The sequence below is a fragment of the Micromys minutus genome (genome assembly GCF_963924665.1).
Source record: "Micromys minutus genome assembly, chromosome: 12".
In the NCBI taxonomy this organism is placed as follows: Eukaryota; Metazoa; Chordata; class Mammalia; order Rodentia; family Muridae; genus Micromys; species Micromys minutus.
In genome coordinates, this window is record NC_137981.1 from 57,108,045 (window position 1) to 57,120,019 (window position 11,975).

The following is an 11,975-nucleotide window of genomic DNA, read 5'->3' on the forward strand; positions in this document are numbered from 1 at the left end:
GGAAAAGCTGCTTCTGAAAGGAAGCCCCCAAGAAGGCTCAGAAGAGGAATGTCAAAATCAAGAAGTCATTATTACAATCACTTTAAATTGTAATGCCCTACATTTCTGTTATCCTCACAGTAAGACAAAACACACTAACTTGCAGAACTGGATCAGATTACTTAAACACCAAATGAGCTGTCAGTCCACTACACAAGTGTCTGACAAGTGTTTATATGAAATGAAGCTATTGATACCTTTCCACAGCAGTGACTGCACACCAGGAAGGCGGAGACAACACAAACCAAGGGATGTAGTTTTCCCAAAGCTGCAGTGTGAAAAGACTATGAACAGTTGATCCCATACACAGGAAAGGGCTTCCTTGAAGAGGAAATCCAAGTGGAATAAGGAATGGGGATGGAAAAAGGTTTTCTTGAGGGGATGGAGGCTGGTGCCCTTTAGTTCTCGGTCTCCTCAGCTGCATCACATTCTCCTGCACTGTCTGGTGTCCATAGTGTTAAGTTGTCTCTAAGCAACTGCATGATGAGGGTGCGGTCTTTGTAGGAGTCATGGTTCAGCACATCAAGCTCTGCGATGGGTTCATCAAAAGCTGTCTTAGCCAGTGGGCAGGCAAGCTCTGGATTGTTAAAGATCTCAGTGAAATACAGAGAAGTTAAGAGCCAGCCCCAGGCAGATTGGATGTGAAGGTTGCACCTCTTTCTTGCTTATATCAAATGTCTCTTGGTAGGCTCCTTGGGCATTCTTTATCGTTTGTTTTTGATCGTCGTCACAAGCTACTTCAGCAAGATACAGGAAATGATCTCCCTTCATTTTCAGATAGAAGACCTTACTCTCTGGATTAATTGTATTGGCTATTAAATACTTATCCAACAATTCCAGGACCATGGTGCAAATGGACCTCAGCTCAGATTCCACTTTCTCCCGATAGTCCTTGATCAGCTGCAACTTCTTGTCAGAGGTGTTAATCTTCTGCTCAATGTTCAAGGTAACCCTCCAGGCGGCCCCTCGCCCCCAACCACGTTCTTGTAGGCCACCGACAGCAGTTGCGCTCCTCGTTGGACAGCTCGGAGCCCTGCTCCATCAAGGCTTTCATGCAGGTAGCACTCAGCCTGCTTGGCCAACTTGGCCAGCTTGGCCTTCTGCATCAGTTTGGTGTTCTCCATAGCGAGCGAGGGTGAGCACCGAGCCGGATCCGGAGTCCTCTTTCCTGTCTCCACCACTTTGATTGGTTTTGCTTTGATCTGCTTTAGGCCCACTACCTCATCGTCCCCTGCTAGAGAAGGCAAATGAGATTGGCCCGTCATGTCCTTGAGATAGATAGCAGGCCAGGAGCTTAATGACAAATCAGATCTTTGTACCTAAATGTTTAGCTCCTTAGTTAGATGAAAGGCTAAAGAAATCAAAATCTTGGCATGAAAATAACTTAAAAGCCTTTCCCTGTGTAAAGGTGCACGTCCTAAACAACCTGGAGCAGCCGAGGGAGCCTCAGTGGGCAGTGCAGGTGACCGTGCTGGAACCAGTGCAGGAGGGATGGGCCACTGTTAAAGCCTGGGGCAGTGGGAGCAGATGGAGCAATCTGGGGGCAACAGAGGGCAGGGAGGGGTTCTTGTTTAAGGAAATCAAACCTGTACCATTGCTTCATTGGATTAGTGTGTGTTTTCATCCCTCCATACGTCACGTCCATGTGACAATGCTAGAGATGGGCGGTGTTGAAGAAACCATTCTCCTGTGTCTGTCCCCAAAGCTTCCTGCCCTGCCCCCCCCTTTTCTTGTCCCCCATGGTTCCCCTTGCTCTCCACATCAAGCTCTGATGTTATGGTCACATGTAGCTCAGCTGACTTTCTACAGGGGTGCCAGGAACTTAAACCCAGAACCTCATGTTTGCAGGTTCTTACAGCTGACCCGTCTCCCATCCCCCAACACTGTAAAAGCTGCAGTTGTATTGTTTTCAAATATAACTATAATATAACTTCATACAAAGAAAGGATAAGAAAATTATGTAAATTTTTAGGAGGTAGAAAAGCTGGGAGTGAAAGAGGGTGCTTAATGTTAAAATTTGAGTTCTAACATGTGAGTGTCTCTGAGTTGCCTAGTGTCTTTCTAATTCTGTCCTTGCCTTTCTTCAGCCTATTTATTTACAGCACAGGCATAGCCCACAGTGGGATAGACATCAGCCATTAATCAACAAAATGCCCACAGACGTAACCACAGGCCAGACTGATGGAGGCATTTCCTCAGTTGAAGCATTTCTCAGATAACTCTAGCGTACATCAAGTGAACACAGATTTAGCCCACATACCTCTTAAGAAGTAAAAGCCAAGATTGTCCCTGTGCTCCTAACGAGTATGGCATCTGTCACCCATCAGTGTGCTTTATGTGAGCTGATTTCAGAGCAGGTCTGGCTCTGAGCTGTTGTTGAACCAAGCAGGGTCCTTGTCCTTGTCCTCTGCTTAGAGTCCTCCTCTCCTCCCTAGTCAGAGCCTCACCCAAGCACCAGCTTTGTTTTTCTTATTTTTCAATTTAAATTTATTTTATTGTGTTTCTTTTTCATTTTGTTTTATTTATTGTTGTTGTTGCTGGTGGTGGTGGTGGTGGTGGTGTGTGTGTGTGTGCGTGTGTGTACGCGTGCATGTGTGCTTGTCCTGCCATATGCAGTACACTTTCCATAGCATAGTGTTGAACATTGTTTTGGTCTATGCCCCAGCCAAGGGACCAAGTGACAAACTGTCAAAAGAACTCAAGGAAGCACTAGGTTCTTCACCATCTACCATCTCATGTGTTTTTTCTGACAAAGGTCTGACTTTCCTCGCAGTACATTCCCAGTACTGGACATTATTATAAATGGTGGGTTTTGTTCAGTGTCGATGTTCCCTGACATTAAAAGGAAACCAAAAGCACCCCTACTTTCTTCAGGCTGGGCTTGAAAACACTGCTTCACTTGGGTGCATTCTTCACAGGCACCTGAGAGAGACAAAGGGGCAGGCAGGAAGAGGTCTGTCACCTCAGCACAGGTAACACGCGTTGCTTTTGGATTAAAATTAATGACGAATTTTTGCCTAAGAGCAAATTGACATTTTCTATTTCAGCACGACTTCTTCAGCCCACAAAACTCATTTTAACTTTTGTTCCAATGGCCTGGCCTTGCTCTCTGCCTTCGCCTTGGTGGGAATAAGGCCCTCCCACTGTGTCTCAGCTTCCCACGGCAGATGACTTGCAGGCCACAGCATCATTTAATGGTGTTCTTGAAAAAAAGGTGATGACTCACTCCACAGCCCCTGGGGAGGGAGGAGGTAATTGCAAACAATTTAGAGCCATGCAGGAAAGCCTAGCATAAATGCCTCGCAGCAATCAAAACCTACCAAAAAATTGTCCTGTCTAAACTTGATTGAATGCTGATTTCATTTTTTCCAGAAAGATTTTAGCTGAGCGATCTTCTGGGTTCATCACCATTTTTTCTTACTCTGACACAGTAACCATACTAATCAAATAATATGTATTTGGAAGGAAGATTACTTTAAAGATTTAAAAAATTTTTTTTCTCAAACCATGTGACTCTAATTTTATGGAGGGGGGTGTGTCACAGCTTTATACAGATTTTTGTGAAAGAAGCATTTAGGGGTTTGTTTTGCTTTTTAAAATAGAAACCAAGATTTAAGACACATTGGTTCCCTGAGTCAGTACAAGGGACAGATGCTATGGGCAAGACTCCCAAAGTGTTCCCGACTCCCAAGCTTGCCTCTTGATGCCTGAAATCTTGAAAAGTGGGGAGTTGTCTGAAGACATCATTTGTGGGACTGACAGTGTAGTCCAAGGGTCTGGTGGTAAGTTTACTAAGACCTACAAGGCCCCGGTTGTAGTCCCTAGCACAGAAAATGAAGTCCACCTCTTCATATTTTGGAAAACCCCATATAGGTGTTAAAAGCTCACCGCATGTCCTGATTTGCTTCCTAGTTTATATGCAATAGACATAGTGACCAAAACCAAACTTGGGGAGAAAGATTTTATGTCAACTTACAACTTCTAGGTCATACACCATCACTGAGAGAAGCCAAGGCGAGAACCCAGGCCGTGGAGGGGTGCTCCTTATTGACTTGCTCCCCATGGCTTGCTCAGTCTGCTTACCTGCCTGGGGTAGCACCGTGAATGTGGGCTGAGCCCTCCCACATCAGTCATTAATTAAGAAATTTCCTGTCAGGCTTGCTTTCAGCTCAATATAACAAAGCATCATCTCAATTAATATTTCATCTTCCCAAATGACCCTAACATCAAACTGACAACTAACCAACACACTGCTTTTGCAGAGGAATGAAGTTTGATTCCCACCACCCACATCTTTGACTCATAGCCACTTATATAACTTCCGTTCCAAGGGATCAAAAACCTTTGTCTCCATGGGCATCTGCACACATATGCCCCTCCCCCATTACACAAATAAATAAAAGTGATCAAATTAAATATTTTAAAACTCACCTATTAAAATAATAATGGTCCCATGTGGGGTCACTGGTTAAACTTCCTTAGCTATTTTTACCCTAATGGCTGTACCCTTTGAGGAGGTCTGTGGAAGGTTCCCACTGTACCTTAGCTGAGATTTCTGAGGATGTGGGCAGTATTAGGAACTAATCAGATGAAGAAGTGCTGAGCAGTGCTCAACGCAGATAAAACAGCATATGCAAAAAATCAAAGACCACATTTTCCCACATGTCTTTGCCACTCTAGGACAAGGCCCAATTCTTACTTATCACTATAAAACAAAAACAATCTGGGTTTGGTGCCACAAACTTAGGGTAGAGACAGGAAGATCCCAGTGTCATGGCTACCCAGAGCTACCAGAGATAGTATCTCAACACACAATTTGCAAATGGGCAAAGAAATCACCACCGTCACTCTCCCCACCACCATCATCTTCGACATCAAGTTTGCCCCGGTGTCAGTGACAATAGCTAGTGACGTCCTTCTTTTAGAGAATTCAATGTCTCTTGCTGATTAAGAAGCTTAATGCAAGTGTTTCTGTGACTTCAGCAATGACTATTACCTAATCGCAATGCCAGGGACTTGAGTTCCTAAGCAGGGAGTCACATACTTAGGTCAATATACTTTGGTAAATTGGTTATGATTTCTATATAATCTTTATTTTAAAGGAATCCCTGCCATTTCTTTCCAATTCACAACTGAGGACTATGAATGAGATATTGTCTGACTGACAGATCTGATAGGTCTCCAGTCCACTCGGCTGTCCCACTGCCTCAGCAGTTCCAGCGTTGAGCTGAAGGCCTAGAGGACCTCTGGAGAGCAGCCGGTCTTCAGCTTCCGGACTCAGTACCAGAGAAGGCATGGCCAGGAGGGGAAGAAATGAATGTGCAGAAAGAGTGGATCCTCCTGCTTCAAGTAATCTGATCAAGAAACCCCTGACAAGAACACCCAGCTTCGGTTTTAGTTGCTTGCAGATGCAGTCAAGTTGGCAGCCAAGGTTACCTGTCTACAAGTGGTGAGTGCTCTTAATCACCAAGCCATCCCTCCATCCCCCAGGAGTAAGTACTGAGTAGACTTTCCTGACTCCTTATCTATAAACATAGAGGAGGAAGTAGAGGGGTGGGAGGTAGAACTCAGCACTCAGACAATCAGAAAAGTTTCTCCTTTGTAAAAATAGATACCTGGAGAAGTCTGATTCTTACTACAAAGCAAGCTAGTCATTGATGTAGGAAATTACCTAATTCTTTGAGTTTCTATGGGTTCCCAAGACAGATGAGGGACGGTTCCACGTTGCCCATATCCCAGACAGCTCTCAGAGGGCACTACCGAAATCAGGCTCAGACCTACTCGTCAGGGGGTATCATTACCACATAATGATAAAGCTGGTTAGGCCTCGTCTTTGTCTAGTAGCAGAAATCATGTGACAGCAGTCTGCTAATCTAGCTGATATGCTTGTAAGGTCCCTGTTTCCCCTTCCCACCCTCCACCCCCACTGCAGCACCTCCTTCGTCTCAAGCCCCTCCCCCCATTCAAGCCGTATAATCTAGCCCTCCGTTTCAATTAGCAATCTGTCCTCTGACACAGTCTCCTAGGTCCTCAATACTTACTGCTGCCCAAGACTCTGCTCCCCAAAAGTGTGACAATCGAGCGTGAGGAATCCACAGGCTTTTTGTTTGGTTGGCTGTTTGGTTTTCTCTGTGTAGCTGTGGCTGTCCTAGAATTTACTCTGTGGATCAGGATGACCTCAAACTCAGAGCTTCCCTCTGCCTTCTGAGTGCTGGGATTACATTCTTGTGCTACCACTGCCCGGCCCAATTCATTGGGTTTTTGACAGTTTTTTTTCAGTTGATAGCACTAATATTCCATGGAGCAATGATTGAATGTTTGTGGTTTCTTCAGACTTTCAAGGACATGGGTTGCATTGGAGGCCAAGTGCAACCCTACTAAAGGCAGCTGGGAAATGCAACAATGCGGTGATGATCTTTAAGAGCCTGGATCTCTTCTGTTCGTCGCCACCATTACTGAGCCGGGCTCATTCATGTTGTTCAGGCTGGCCTCAAACTCATGGTCCTCCTCCAGTCTCCGTCCCACCCAGCATGCTTTTCTCCAGAAGAATTTGGTGCTACGGTGTCTGGATTCCCACTAAAATCAGATACCGAGACAGATGTCTGTGCGCTGGGAGGGTGTTCTGAAGGTTCTGCGGTCAGAGTCTGCAGGAGCGAGAGGCCTGGGGGCTGGGAAGAGCAGGAAATGAAGCCATGGGAGCTATAAGAAAGGTCAAGTGGTCCCACAGGCTGCTCCAGAGACGGGATGTTCCATCTGAGTTAGCTTGTTTCGCGTCAGGAACTATAGGCCTCAATACCCTGAGGCCTTCATCCAGTCACTGAAGACAGCCTGCTTTCAGGGAGGAGGCAATGCGCTAAGGAGGGCAGCCATTAGGGGAGGAGAATTCTGCTTGCCTTTAGCTAAAGGGGATGAAGACTACCACTCCCAGCAGCTGGAAAGTGAAGGCCAGCCCTGGAGATCTTCAATCCACGGCCTCTACTATAGTTCTCAACCTGGTGTGGCAGTGATGTTTTCAGACACGTACACTTACGTTCTCCTACTAGTTAGCCTGACTCTGTTGACAGATACCCAGTTGTATGGAAGCTCACGAGAAGCATAGGGACAGCCACATAACTCAGTGGTAGAGCATTTTCCTGGCATAAATGAGGCCCTGGGTTAGATCCCTAGCATGCCCCTCACCAATGCATATAGTGTAGTAAATACCAAGACTTTATCAGGAGATAAGCATACTATTTATGGATATTAATGGTGATTTGGAGAGGGTAAACATGGGACTGGAGAGATGGCTTGGCAGTTAAATGCATTGGCTGCTCTTCCAGAGGACCTGGGTTTGAGTCCCAGAATTCACATGGCAGCTCACAACCATATGTAAGTCTAGATCCAAGGGATCTGATGTCCTCCGTGGCCTCTGCAGGCACCAGAGGCTTACATGGCACACAGTTACACATTCAGACACAACTTGCATGTACACAAAACTAAAAAAAGTGTTAAAAAGAAGAACCTGAATCACTTGCCCTTCTTCCTTGGCTTAAGCTATAACTCAAAATTAGGAATATTATTTGTAAGAATAAATACACCATAATCTTTTTAAAAGGTTGTGTTTGTACACACACACATACACACACACACACACACAGAGAGAGAGAGAGAGAGAGAGAGAGAGAGAGAGAGAGAGAGAGAGGAGGGAGGGAGAGAAGGTAGAGATAGAAACAGTTGGGAATCACCATGGCTGCTAGAAATAAACCTGGGTCCTCTGAAAGAGCAGTCAGTGTTCTTAACCACAGAACCTTCTCTCCATTTCCTGCATCATAAAATCTTTAAAAAGTTTTTGTTATTGATTCACCTCATCCTCTAAAGAAAACAGAAAAACAAGACAAAAAAGGTCTTGCTGTGTAAGCTGCAGCATGTCGCACACAGTATAATCTTTTGTCCAAATAGCTTCCCTTGCAGATGCTCACTGCAATGAGTCACTGGTCTGATTCAAGGCCTTTGGCTTCTGCCACACTTCCAATGCTCACTCCCCACCAGGACTCCTCTCCCATGTCCTGTTGTTGGCCGGGGTCATGTCCTGAAGATCCTGCAGCTTTAGTTCTGTGTGGCTGGCCCTTTGTGTGCAGCCCACAGAGGGGGTAGATGATGGAGTGGGATAACTCCGAGTCCTGGATCTGGGCGGTAGGTGAGTTGGTCTGCCTGTCAGCTCCCCTGCACCCACTCCCCCAGGGCCAGCTCTATTGTGCTGCCCATGAGAACTTTAGGACCCTTTGTCTCAAGCGCTGCAGTGGTTGGGATGGGGCTGGGGGCAGGTCTCAAGCTCTCAAGCCCTCAGGTCCAGTCCTTGCAAGCTGGCCAGGTGACAGTTAGGGTCATCTCTCTGGCACACTACTGCATAGCCAATGTGGGGTAGGGCCTAGGTAACAATCTTCACTTTAAGAAGTGTTTGCTCTTAGATTGGTAATATCCAATCAAATTCTTTATCACTGGGTATGAGGTTAGAAACCACAAGTTAAGATAAAAGAACACGAGTGTGATCATAAAGATGCTCTCTCCACTTATTAAATATGAATCTGAGAGGGAAACCCCTGCTAGCCCATGAGATGCCCTGCATTTGTGCTACCCGGGATATAGAGCAAGTAGATTAATCCTTAAGCCTACATTTTAAAAAATGGTCATTGTTTTCTTAAATCTCCCAAAGTTTCTTATTTCTTTGGGAAAAAGGATTAAGGAAAACTTTCCCATCCAAAGGAGGATGAAGGCCTGGTACCACAAAGATAACAAAACCTGACATGGATGGTATCTTTTCAGAATGTGACCCGGGGCTTGGTAAAATGACTGCCTTGCACGAATAAGGAGCTCGTATTTTAAAACATCGGGCGTGGTGGGGCGTGCTTGTCACCCATCGCAGGAGAGGCAGAGATAGGTGTATCCCTGGAGCCCCTGGCCTAGCTGGCCTAGCTCCCTTGGTAAGCTATAGGCCAGTGAGAGACTGGGTTTCAAAAATAGGGTGGATAGTTACTGAGGAGCAGCGCCTGAAGTTATCCTGTGCCTTTCCTGTGCACGTGTAAACATGCGTGCACACGTGTGCATGAGTTCACATGCATGCACATGGGCAAATAACCTTTGACTGTTGTCGAATAGCTCAGGTATTCTTATTTCACTAGAAGGCCATTTGTTCCATAACCATGTTTAATACACTTAGATATCACCGTGTGTACAAAGTAATGAAAACATAAGGAAAACACATCCTCCAGTTTGTGTTTTTGTTTTTTCGTAGTGTTGAGGGTCAAGCCTGGTACTTCATGCATGACAGATGAGTGTTCGACCTCGGACCCACTTCCCTGGTCCAACTCCCAAATTCTAACTGTGCTTCAGGTGGGAAGCAACTTTCAGCACATGCACATCACGCCTGGCAACTCAGAACTGTGATAAAAGTCTCCTTGTATCACTAGAGCAGAGGCTGACAAACCCAACTCAGCTGGTAGTGTGGCAGGGGTATTCAAAATCGGCAGATGTGCCAAGGCCTGGGTGTGCCATTTCAGAGACCATGAAGCCTTAGCCATGGGTGTGGAAAAGTAGGCTCAGAAGCTCTCTCCCAGAGGAGCAGCCATGGCTTCTTAGGGTGAAACAAGGGTCTACCTCATCAATTTCATATTTTAGCAAATGCCAAATGTCAGCCTAGCTCTGCTTTGAACGCCATACAGTGAGGTGAAAGTTCCTTTGAAACAGTCATTTAGATCTCAAGATAAAGATCACAGAGTTCGCCGGGCAAAACAGCCCACACCTTTAATCCCTATACTTGGGAGACAGAGGCAGGCAGATCTCTGGTAGTTTGAGCCCAACCTGGTTCCAGGACAGCCGGGCTACAAAGAGAAACTCTGCCTTGAAAAACACGACAAGAGTTTCATGCAATTTTGTCATTTCTGGATTTTGTGCATTGTTTGTAGAATCATTTATGATGTAAGTAGAAGGTAGAGTCTCCCCAAGCACCACTGAAAAGCAGAGTCCGAGAGGGGGTGGGGGTGGGGGTGGGGGTCTGTTCTGACACTCCCCATCCTGTGTGTGTTCTAGAAATGCTGGCTGAGACCCAGCCCCTCCCCAAGCCAGCACGTTCTACCCTTGTGATCTGGTCATATGTCCAATTCTTGTTTCTCTTTTCTTCGGTTGATATATTAAATTAGCTAAGCTGACATCACTTGAGGCTCCACCCACCATCTTTCCTTTCCTTCTATTTTTGTTCTCTGTCTCTGTCTCTGTGTGTGTGCTGTATGGGTGTGTGTACATGTGTGTGTACAGATGAGCTCACAAATGCACAGCGGCTAGAGGTCGAGGTTAAATGTCCTTCCTCTGTCCCTCTCCCTCTTATTTTTTGACACAGGTCTCCCGTTTAACTTAAAGTTCAGTTTTGTATAGACTAGCCTGCCAGCGAGGCCCCAAGATCCATCTGTCTCCACCCCTAAGCATCAGGGTCAGCGAGTGGCTTTTATGTGGATACTGGAGGACCATGCTTAGGTCCTTAAGCATGGGCAGGGAGCATTTTACCCATTGAGCCATATCCCAGATCTTCAATATTTCTTTCTTCATCAGGACTATGTCGACAAGAAAAAGGAAGTATTTAAGATTTGTTACACTCCAGAGAAAATCATCAAGTGATTTTTCTTGTCTAGAACCATGGGTGGATACAGAGACAGGTAAGTACATGCTCAGAACAACAAAGTGCCATTAAAAAACTTAGAAGAAGTTTGAAAAGTTTAACTCTAGAATAACAAACACTTACATTTTTCTTCGGTGTAGGGAATGTAATCCCAGGACCCCATGCTAAGCAATCATGCTATTACAGAGCTACATCCCCAGTCCGGAAAACATAGATATGAACTCAAATACACTTCTTATCTTGGACACATATAGATAATAGCCATATGCCAGAAGTTTATCAACCTGGAATTTTATAAAGACTAGGATGATTTTTATTGACATTAAAATTGTGCTCTAGAATCAGAACTATATGAAGAAATACAGTTTATTTTGCATTGTTTTTTCTCCAAACAAATGAAAAGGGTTTAGTAATGATTTTCTGGTTCCCTATAGTGAAATCTTTGCTCTGCAATCCAGGTCATAAGGACTCTCCATTTGCAAGGAAGGTGGCCCCAAAAATAAGTGAATGTGTGCGTGTTTGGCTTGTGCTTATTCTTCAAAGGTACAATGCCGTCTGCTTCTACTAATGAAAACAAAATAATTCAAGTGCGCCAAACTCCAGTCACCCAGTTAGCACCATTTCCTACTCTTGTCTTGTTTTCTTGGAGTTTTCTCGTGAGAATTTAGAATTCTTATCTGACTCCATTCTTGGACCATGTCCCAACAGGTTAACAACACTGTAACAATGCATATATGATCCATGTCAGGTTCCCAATAATCAAATGCTTAAACATTTTAAAAACATCTTGCATCTCCACCCCTCCAGGTTTACATAAGCGTCCCACAGACTAGAGCCAATGATGAAAATAGGCTAGCTCTAGGCACTGGCTGTCATTCCTTTTGAAGTTTAAATTATTTTAGACTTTTGGATTTGTATAATCAAAAATTTATGACGTATTTCAAAATATAAGTCTTTCAGTTTTTTGCTTTTTAAAATGTGAATTTTTGCTTGCTCCTTCCTGTTCCAGAGACAGCCGCATTTTCTCGTGCAACGTCAGCCTCGTCCCTTAGACAGGATGGTGAAGGTCGGTGTGAACGGATTTGGCCATATCAGGTGCCTGGTTACCAGGGTTGCCTTCTGCTCTGGATTTGGCAAAGTAGAGATTGTTGCCATCAACGACCCCTTCATTGACCTCAACTGCACGGTCTACATGTTTCAGTATAACTCTACCCATGGCAAATTCAATGGCACAGTCAAGGCTGAGAATGGGAAGCTTGTCATCAATGGGAAGCCCATCACCATCTTC

General features: G+C 45.0%; 1 pseudogene across 1 annotated transcript; it reads right to left on the reverse strand.

The window, feature by feature from the left end:
* Window positions 1-437: 437 nt before the first annotated feature.
* On the reverse strand, window positions 438-1,163 carry LOC308427796 (14-3-3 protein theta-like; annotated as a pseudogene). The gene has a single exon. The product of its transcript is annotated as a 14-3-3 protein theta-like (transcript).
* Window positions 1,164-11,975: the final 10,812 nt, after the last annotated feature.